Raw genomic sequence first — 10531 nt, forward strand, 5'->3', positions numbered from 1 at the left:
TGATCTGGGTGTTCTCCAGATGGAAGAAGTGGGGCTTGCATTCAGCGCACACTGGGCAGGCTTGGGTCGGAGCGAATCTCCTCGACCGTGTAGGGCAGGTTGCGAGACTTGACAAAGTGCGCGAACCTAGTGACCCCTGGATGACAGAGCTCCTCGTGGAGTCTCTGCAGCCTGTCCATTTGTATGTTGGCACAAGTCCCCCTGGAGACCGCATCAGGCTGATGCAGTATGTCATAATTAAAGATGGAGAGCTCGATTCTCCACCTGGCGATTTTGTCATTCTGATCTTACCTCGCTGGGTATTGCTAAACATGAAGGAGACCACGCGTTGGTTGGTCAGCAGTGTAAAGCGCCTGCCAGTGAGGTAGTGTCTCCAACGACATACTGCTTCGATTATGGCCTGGGCCTCCTTCTCGACAGAGGAGTGTCAGCTCTCAGGACCCTGGAGGGTTCTGGAGAATAAGACCACCGGCCGGCTGGCCTGGTTCAAAGTGGCTGCCAGTGCAAAGTCAGATGCATCGCTCTCGACTTGGAACGGGATGGACTCGTCGATGGTGTGCAGCGTTGCAGCAGCGATGTCCGATTTGATGCGGTCGAAGGCCACTCTGGCTTCGGTTGACAGAGGTAAGGAGGTGGTCTTGATGAGTGGCCGTGCTTTTTCGGCATAGTGTGGAACCCATTGGGCATAAGTAGGAGAAAAAGCCCAGGCAGCATTTGAGTGCCTTCTGGGTGTGGGGGGGGGGGGGGGGGGGAGGGCAAGTCCATGAGGGGACGCATGCAGTCAGGGTCTGGCATGACCACCCCATACTCCACCACCATGCCTAGAATTGCGAGCCGAGTGGTCCGGAAGACACACTTGTCGAAATTGTAGGTCAAGTGCAGCCGAATTGCAGTCTGAAAAAATTTCTCAAGGTTGGCATCATGATCCTCCGTGTCATGGCCACAGATGGTGACATTGTCCAGATATGGGAAAGTAGCAGTCAGCCCGTTCTGGTCCACCATCCGGTCCATTTCCCGCTGGAAGACCGCGACACCATTTGTGACCCCAAAGGGTACCCTGAGGAATTGATACAGCCGCCCATTTGCTTCGAAGGCCGTGAAAGGTCGGTCTTCTCGGCAGATCAGGAGCTGATGATAGGCCGAACTTAAGTCAATGGTGGAAAATATGCAGTATTGGGTGATCTGATTCACCACATCCGTGATCGGTGGAAGTGGGTACGCATCCAGAAACGTAAAGCGGTTGATTGTCTGGCTGTAGTCAACTACCATCCGCGGCTTCTCCCCATTTTTAACAACCACCACCTGGGCCCTCCATGGACTCGAGCTAGGTTCGATAATGCCCTCATCCAGCAGTCTGCGCACCTCGCTTGTGATAAATTTCCTGTGTTCATAACTATATTGCCGGCTTTTGGTGGCCACAGGCTTCCAGCCAGGGGTGAGGTTTGCGATGAGCGCTGGCGGAGCAACTCGGAGGGTGGAGAGGCTACAGGTGAGGCCCCGGGATGCGGGGGCGGGTGGCTCGGGCTGCCGCTGGCAGGAGGTTTCTGGGGTGGAGTGGTTATAGATAGAGAGTGGAGTGTGAAGCCCCCCCAAAGTGCAGGGAAACAGTTTGAAACTGGCACTGAAAATTCAGTCCCAGCAGAGCAGGGGCGCACAATTGGGGAAGGACTAATAGTTTGAAGTCTGTGAACGAGATGCCCTGGACTTTCAGGGTCGCCACACAATACACCTTTACCCCAGCTGAGTGCAATCTGGTCGCCAATGAAATCCTCTGGGCAGTGGGGAGAATAGCCAGTCTGCAACGGTGGGCAAGGTCTGGGCAGATAAAACTGTCAGTTGACCCCGAGTCAAATAAGCAATTGGTATAGTGTCCATGCACTTTAATCAGTTCCATTGCTTTTGTGAGGGGATGGGGAAAGTCCTGGTCTAGGGTTACTGATGGAGAGACTTGTAATGGGGACAGAGGAGACCTGTGTGTTGACATCACGCAATGTGTGCATGATGACGTCACACAAACAGTTGGGCCTGAAGAGACAGCGTCGAGGAGTTGGTGTTGCTGCCTGCAGCCTGCTGGGGGTGTCGGCCAGCGAACGTTAAGTGTTGGGGGTCGCTGCTTGTTGTCAGTGGTGGGGCGGTCAGTCGGGTGGACGTTGGCGGTGGTTACCGGTTCGGTAGCGGCAGTGTGTCCCCGCTCGGCAGCGTTGGTGACTACCGGGTCGGTAGTGGCTGTCGCAGCTGCGGGAACCTGGTCTGCTGCGTTGGTGGTGGTGGGTCCCCAGTCGGTAGTGGCGGTGGGTGTGGCATGTCCCTGGTTGGCAGCGGCGGCGGGTCCCTGGTCGGCAGCGGTGGTGGTGGTGGCGGTGTCGGGCTTAGCGGTGATGGCAGCAGCGGGTCCTCGGTTGGCAGCGACAGTGGCGGTGGCCATTGAGGTCGGGGCTGGGGCCTGGTCAGACGTTGCTTTGTGAGGGAGGGTGAATGTCATTGCGGCGAGGGTGGATTGTACCTTCTGCGCTCAGCGTCTTGTCCTGTGATGTCAGGTGCTGCTGCGCGGCAGAGCCCTCGCTCTCATTGGACGAGATCTCAGAGGAAGAAATATTTGAATGGGAGGGTGGCAATTGGGCTTCACACGAGGCACTGTGTTTGATGGTGGCCATTTTGGAGTGACAGACTACAGCAAAGTGGCCGTTTTTAAGGCACTTCTGACACCTGGCTTTTCTCGTCGGGCACTGGGACCTGCTGTTCTTGTTCCTCCCACAGAAATAACACTTTGGGGATGCATCGGATGGCGTAGCAGCAGCCGACAGGCCGTTGGTGTGCCGGGGGGGTAGTAGGGTAGAGGGAGGGCATCCTACTCACATTAGAGTGTGGGGTCCAGCCCCGAGAGTTCACGTCCATATTTAAGACCGCAGCCTCCATTGTCTCTGCGATCCGGATCACGTCCTCTAGGTTTTCTCCCCTGTGCTCTAGCAGGCACTGCCTCACCTCATTCGATTGAAGCCCGGCCACATAGGCATCCTGAATGAGATCGTCTGTGGTCTCTGCAGCAGTTCTGTCTGTGCAGGCACAGTCCCTGGCCATTGCCCTTAGTGCCTGAATATAAGCTCTACAGGACTCACCGGGCTGTTGCCTCCTTGTTGCAAGTTTGTACCGAGCATAGACCCTGTTCACTGGATGTTCGTAGAGCCCTTTCTGCACCTTCATGGCTGCGGTGTAAGTGGTCGCGTCCTGGATGCTCTAGTAGACTCTCGGGGACACCATAGTCATCAATATTAGTAGTCGACGGCTGTCCTCTATCACAGCAGGTCAGAGAGCTGTAAGTATGTTTCGAAGCATCTTAGCCAGTGCTTAAAGTCATTCGAGGCTGTAGCTGACTATGGGTCGATGTCGAGGCGTTCCAGCTGTAGCATACGCTCAATACCTTCAAAACCTTTTTAGTTAACAAAATTGTAGAGCGCGTCGAAAGAACCAAAGACTTCTTGATCCAAACCAAGGCTTTTATTAACTAAAAGACTGGAGCATATCACATGTAGGTTGACCAGTCCAGAATGACCTGGTCTGGCTAGGAGCAATCCTTTAAGACCTGCCAGTAGGTGTGGCTGTGCTCTCAGCCAATCACAGTCATCCTACACTACAATCTGTACATATATACATTGGTGATAGAATCTGTACTATCACCCCCCCCTCCCCCCCACAGTATTAGCAAACTTTCCTGCCAGGCTATTGGTTCCACTCCACTTCCAACCTGTCCTACCTGCACAGGTCATCCCTTCCTCAGAAAAAGGATCCAATGATCCAAGAAATCCTGTCCTCTGCACCATCTCTTCAGCCACTCATTCGTCTGTACTTTCTGTTCTGACATTCCCTTGCTCATATCGGGAGTAATCCAGAAATTATCACTTTGGAGGTCCTGCTCTTCAGCCTTTGTCCTAACTGTACTGACAATTACCACAACAGCAGTGAGAGTATAAGACAGCTTTAATAAACTAATATGTACACTAAGAGGTCTTGTCTCTCTGCAAGACAAACCTGGAAGGCTAGACTGACTGTAGCTCTGGACTGCTTTATATACAAGGTCACCAGGATGACCCCTGGTGACCTTGTGGTGTAATTACATATCACCACACTAACTCCCTACACTTACTTTGCAGGAGCCTCGATCCCACCTCTGCCATTCCCATTGTTATCAATATGTACCACTGGGTGCTCACCCATTCCTTTAAGAATTTTCTACACCTGCTCAGAAACATCCCGGACCAAAGAACCCTGGGAGGCTGCACTCTATCTTGGAGTCTCTTGTGGCTGCAAAATCTCATATCTGTTTCCTTGACTACTGAGTTCCCTCTGCTCTACCTGACAACACCCTACTGAGGGTCAGAAACAATCACAGAGCTAATGGTCTGGCTGCTGCCTTGCCCAGATAGGTCATCCCCCTTGGCAATGTCCAAAGGGGTTTACTTGTCACTGAGGGGAATAGCCAGAGGGATACCCTCCACTTCTTGTCTGTTCCCTTTCCCTCACCTACCTGTTATCCAGCTACCTTCCTCCTGCCTGCTAGGTGTGATAGCACCTCTATAACTCCTGCCTATCACTCTCTCAGTGTCTTGAATGAACTGGGGTTCATCCAACTCCATCTCCATTTCCTTAACATTGTTTGTAAGTGTTACAACCTAGACCAGCAGCAATATTAATTCAACAAGACAATGGTATCTTCAAAGCAATATTTTTTATTAATAATTATTAATAATATAAAATCTTACTTAACTCTAAACTTAACCCCACTATGTGCAAATGTATATATGTGTGTGTGTGTGTGGCAGGTCCCAAAACCATAACAACGTAGGTACGATTGTAAAAATAATCAATTTTTAAATTTCAGCCAATTTTGTGTTGAAACTCTGATTCTTTAAATTGTTGTTCAAAAGTAATTATGGAGTAGGTGCGAGGCCTCAGATTTCTCAAAATTCACAAAATTCTTATAGAGTTGTTTTCAGAGAATTGTTTCTTCATATGAATGATTTACCTCTCTTGCATGGAGGTTTAAGAACTTATATTTTCTTCCATGATGATTTTACAAACCCCAGCAAGGGTTACATGAAGTGGCCATGTGAAAATGGTCACACTGAAATTGTCCTTTTTTCAAAGGGACAACTGAAGTGAGCGACCTTTCCTTACCACTGATTTTGTGTATCACTCTTGATTAAGAGAATACAACATGAACAGTTCCTCTCTGACTGGAGGCTACTGCATTTCTGACCTCTGATGTTTCTTGGTGCAATATTAAAATGCATGGTGGGGAGCTGGCTGATGGAGGACCTCAGTTTTCATGACTACCAGCCCCCCCACATCTCCATCGGGCACACAAAACTCAAAACGGTCAACCAGTTTACCTATCTCGGCTGCACCATTTCATCAGATGCAAGGATCGACAATGAGATAGACAACAGACTCGCCAAGGCAAATAGCGCCTTTGGAAGACTACACAAAAGAGTCTGGAAAAACAACCAACTGAAAAACCTCACAAAGATAAGCGTATACAGAGCCGTTGTCATACCCACACTCCTGTTCGGCTCCGAATCATGGGTCCTCTACCGGCACCACCTACGGCTCCTAGAACGCTTCCACCAGCGTTGTCTCCGCTCCATCCTCAACATCCATTGGAGCGCTCACACCCCTAACGTCGAGGTACTCGAGATGGCAGAGGTCGACAGCATCGAGTCCACGCTGCTGAAGATCCAGCTGCGCTGGATGGGTCACGTCTCCAGAATGGAGGACCATCGCCTTCCCAAGATCGTATTATATGGCGAGCTCTCCACTGGCCACTGTGACAGAGGTGCACCAAAGAAAAGGTACAAGGACTGCCTAAAGAAATCTCTTGGTGCCTGCCACATTGACCACCGCCAGTGGGCTGATAACGCCTCAAACCGTGCATCTTGGCGCCTCACAGTTTGGCGGGCAGCAGCCTCCTTTGAAGAAGACCGCAGAGCCCACCTCACTGACAAAAGGCAAAGGAGGAAAAACCCAACACCCAACCCCAACCAACCAATTTTCCCTTGCAACCGCTGCAATCGTGTCTGCCTGTCCCGCATCGGACTGGTCAGCCACAAACGAGCCTGCAGCTGACGTGGACTTTTTACCCCCTCCATAAATCTTCGTCCGCGAAGCCAAGCCAAAGAAAAAAAAAGATTAAAATGCACCTTTTCTGGAGTGTCAAGATCACATGACATGACCTCACTGCTGTCTTTGAAGTTTCTTCAATCCATTTCAAAAGTATGAATCACAAGCAAAGGACTTTGGCCTGTCTGCATAGATCATTGAATCAAGAATTTGCTGGTTTGAACAGATGACAATGAAGAATCACTTCAGTTTTTATGGCTGTTTACACAGCTTTAGCCAACAATGGAATAGCAGTCATTTTGACTTTCAAAATGATTTCTGTGTGTAAGGATCAGTGATGTCTGTGTCCCTGTCCACCTACAAAATCCCTTTACTAAGAGATATATATAATAACTAAAGATTAATAACACAATTCCATCACAGTAAGGAGCTGCAGTTTGATGCACCTCTCACAGACAAAGTCATCAGGGACACTGTTGGCTTCCCTATCCACATTCTGCTAGCAGAGCATGTCCCTGCCCTCGCTGCTATTCCCACTGTCTATTAAACAGGAAATGGTTCATTGGACATATCTTGCTCTCTTTCCTGATATAGGAAAAATATGAAAGCACTGTCCTTTGTGTTCTGTTACATGATCAGCTGTTGAGAGAAATTAGAAAATAGCAAGAGGATTTGAGGAAGGTAAGGATAAAAGATTGCCAGAAGAATTGTACAGCTTACCTTCATGTTTTACAGCTCCATGATTATAGACTAAAGAAAGACAATCAGATTCAGCGAGACTTAAACTGAAGTTTGAGAAATAAATATAAAATTCACCAAACCTGTTTCCTTCCCAAAAGCAGCAATTTAAATTTTTCTCTTGAATTTGAGAAAACCTGGAAAAAACTGTGTGCTCTCCAAAAGTTTACTGGAAGTTTTTAAGTGAGTGAAGCTAAAGATCTCACTGACAAGAAAGTTTGGGTTTGGATATGTTTTACTGCATAAGCAGTGCCATTTAGTGGATAGATTGTGTATTGCATTTATTGACTCCTTTTGTTGAACACTAATGTTCACATAATTGATTAAAAATAAATATATTTTTGATGAATTAAATATAACATTCATGTTGATTATATTTATCACTATATTAGATTGATAGTGTTTGTAGTAAGATATTTTAATATCTGTAAATATAGTTATACTTGAAAGAGTGTCCATTTTTGTACTGAATTCAGAAGAGGTTGACTAACACTTTATATAGAGTGTTAACCTTAATGAGAAAAAAAAAGATATTTTAAAATTAAGAAAAGAAAGACGAAAAGATGAGTGCCTTACACTAAAATAAAAGAAAAAATAAATATCAGGAAAAAGGAATTGCATAAAGCTAGATTGAAAGTCCCAATTATTAAAAGAAGATGAGAGAGTAAAGGATGTGGGATACACTCATTATTTGAAGTAATAGGAAGAAACAAACTACAAATAATAAACTTATGAATAGCACAGAGAAGATGCAGAGAGGTGAAAAATGTAAGATTGCATAATTATAAGATGGTAAGAAAACAAGTAATTGTATTTCAGAGGAATACTAGATGCAGTAAATGACTTGCAGATTCTCTGCAGATATCCAGTGCTCCCATTGTCACCTCCTCTTCATCAGAGAGACTGGATCAAGACTTTGTTTTGTTGATCATCTTCGCTCTCTGATGTAATAACCATTGCAGTGGAGAACAAATGGCCAACCATTTTAATTCTGCACACCATTCCCACACTGACATGTTTCTCCACAGCCTCAAAAACTGCCAAATTGAAGCTACCTGTAAAATTGGACAAACAATACCTAATATTCCATTAAGGCATTCCAACCAGAAGGCATTAATGGAAATTTTTCCTGTTTCCATTAAACCCCTCTCCCAAGTCACTCTTTTTCCCTATCATTCTCCTTCCCTCCAGCTCCCAAACTCCTCCCCTCTCCATTCAGACAGCTATCCCCTTCCCATCACCTCAACAATTTTTCACCTGTTTCCACCTGTGACCTCTTATCTATTAGCCTGTGCTCTTCCCCCTGTCCCTTCCTCCTTCCTCTTCTCCCCTCTCTCCTCATCTTTTTATTCGGGTGCCTGTCTGCTTTTTGGCCATACCTTGATGAAGAGCTCAGGGATGATATGTTAGTTACCCTTTACTTTCTATTGTTGCTGTGTGACCAGCTGAGTTTTGCCAGCACCTTTGTGTATTGCACTGCAAACCCAGCATCTGCAGATTTCCCTATTTAACTGTATGTTAAAATTCACTTGCTTGCAATATAACCCCTCACAGTGTCAGCTATAATGTGACAAAAAACTTGAACTTGAATGTTTTCTCTCAAATCCATTAATTTTCTTTTTTTTTGAATATTTTATTTTAATTTTTCCAAGACTCATATAGAACATTATTATATACATCATATAAAATAGTATTTTAAATCCATCTCCCTTTGGAACACCGACACCCCATTCATGAGGCCGAATGGGACCTATAGGAAGTGATAGAGTCGGCTGTTAATCTCAAATGCCAAGTATGGCTGGTCTTCTGGGTGAATCAGAGTTTGGTGATATGCCGATTTGAAGTCTATATAACCATATAACCACTTACAGCACAGAACAGGCCAGTTCGGCCCTACTAGTCCATGCCGTAACAAATTCCCACCCTCCTAGTCCCACTGACCAGCACCCAGTCCATACCCCTCCAGTCCTCTCCTCTCCATGTAACTATCCAGTCTATCCTTAAATGTAACCAATGATCCCGCCTCAACCACGTCTGCCGGAAACTCATTCCACATCCCTACCACCCTTTGCGTAAAGAAATTTCCCCTCATGATCCCCTTATAATTTTCCCCCTTCAATCTTAAACCATGCCCTCTAGTTTGAATCTCCCCCACTCTTAATTGAAAAAGCCTATCCACATTTACTCTGTCTGTCCCTTTTAAAATCTTAAACTCCTCTATCAAGTCCCCCCTCAATCTTCTATGCTCCAGAGAAAAAAGCCCTAGTCTGCACAACCTTTCCCTGTAACTCAAACCTTGAACCTTAAACCTTGATTGCCAGAATCTCACCCTTCCTCTTCTAACATAAAAAAACCCAAAAGACAATTGTCCATATCTTGATCTTCAGGAATTCAATGCTATTAACCAAACTATATTAATGGGGAAGTTAATTATATCCTTAAGCCAGTATGGTTCAAATAAGGTTGCCATATTTTAACAAACACATCATATTTCTTTCTAAGGTTACGTTATCTTTTCCGGGGGGGCAGAACTTTGCATTTCCATATTCCAGCGAGTAATAAGAAGGGGGGAGTCGGACTTCCATCTAACAGCTAGACGTCTCCTGGCTACCACTAGTGCCAACTGTATTTAATATTTTGATAGTTTTGTGTCAATATCTGTAAGATTGCTCAATATATACAGTTCTGGTTCCAATGGAAAATCCACTTCTATAATTTTTGTCAACATTTCTACCAAGTCATACCAAAAAGTTCTTACTTTTAAGCTTAACCAGGTTGAATGTATAAATGTTCCAACCTTTATATCACCCCTAAAGCACAGTCCAGAACTTCAGATTTTAAACTGTGTAACTTTTGTGGTGTAAGGTATAATTGGTACATAAAATTGCATTGTACCAATTTATATCTGACATTAATAAATGATGTCATGTTATCAGAGCACAATTTTGACCAATATTGTTCTTGAATCCTTTTCCCTAAGACCATCTCCCATCTATCCCTCAATTTATGAAAGCCCAGTTTCAGGCTGTTGCTGTGCATTAGCAGATACATCTGGGATAAAAATTTACTTGTGATCCACTTGCGAAGAAGAGCCTCCACGTCACTACACATTGGGCAAGGCCTTGACTATACTCAACTATCTCTTACAAAAATCGTAATTGAAGATAGCAGAAGAAGGTTCTGTTTGACCAATCATATCTATTTTTAACTGTTCAAATGTCAAATGAAACACTTTATTGTAAACTTCAAACTAAGATTGTCACCAATGATCAAATGTCTCAAGTTTTCCCTCTCAGTAAGTCAAGTAGTCAAGGCCGTCCATTATCTCCAGCTCTATTTATTTTAGCAATAGAACCACGAGCAGAATTTGTTTGATGGAATCCAAACATAAGAGGGTTCAGAGAGAACAGAAAAGAACATAGATAAATTTATTTGCTGACAATATATAAATATATTTGACAAATCCAATCGAATCTCTGGCTAAGATGCAAGATACCTTGGAAAATTATGGTAAGGTTTCTGGGTATAAATTAAATTTTGATAAAAGCCAAATTATGCTCCTAAAGAAAGGAGATTGTAGACAACTGTAACAAGGAAGTAAAATACAACTCCGATTATACAAAATGGTTGGGACCGGGCCCATTTTGGATAAATGGCTTTTTCGGAGAGCCAGTCATTT

This window comes from Narcine bancroftii, chromosome 2 (genome assembly GCF_036971445.1).
Source record: "Narcine bancroftii isolate sNarBan1 chromosome 2, sNarBan1.hap1, whole genome shotgun sequence".
Lineage (NCBI taxonomy): Eukaryota > Metazoa > Chordata > Chondrichthyes > Torpediniformes > Narcinidae > Narcine > Narcine bancroftii.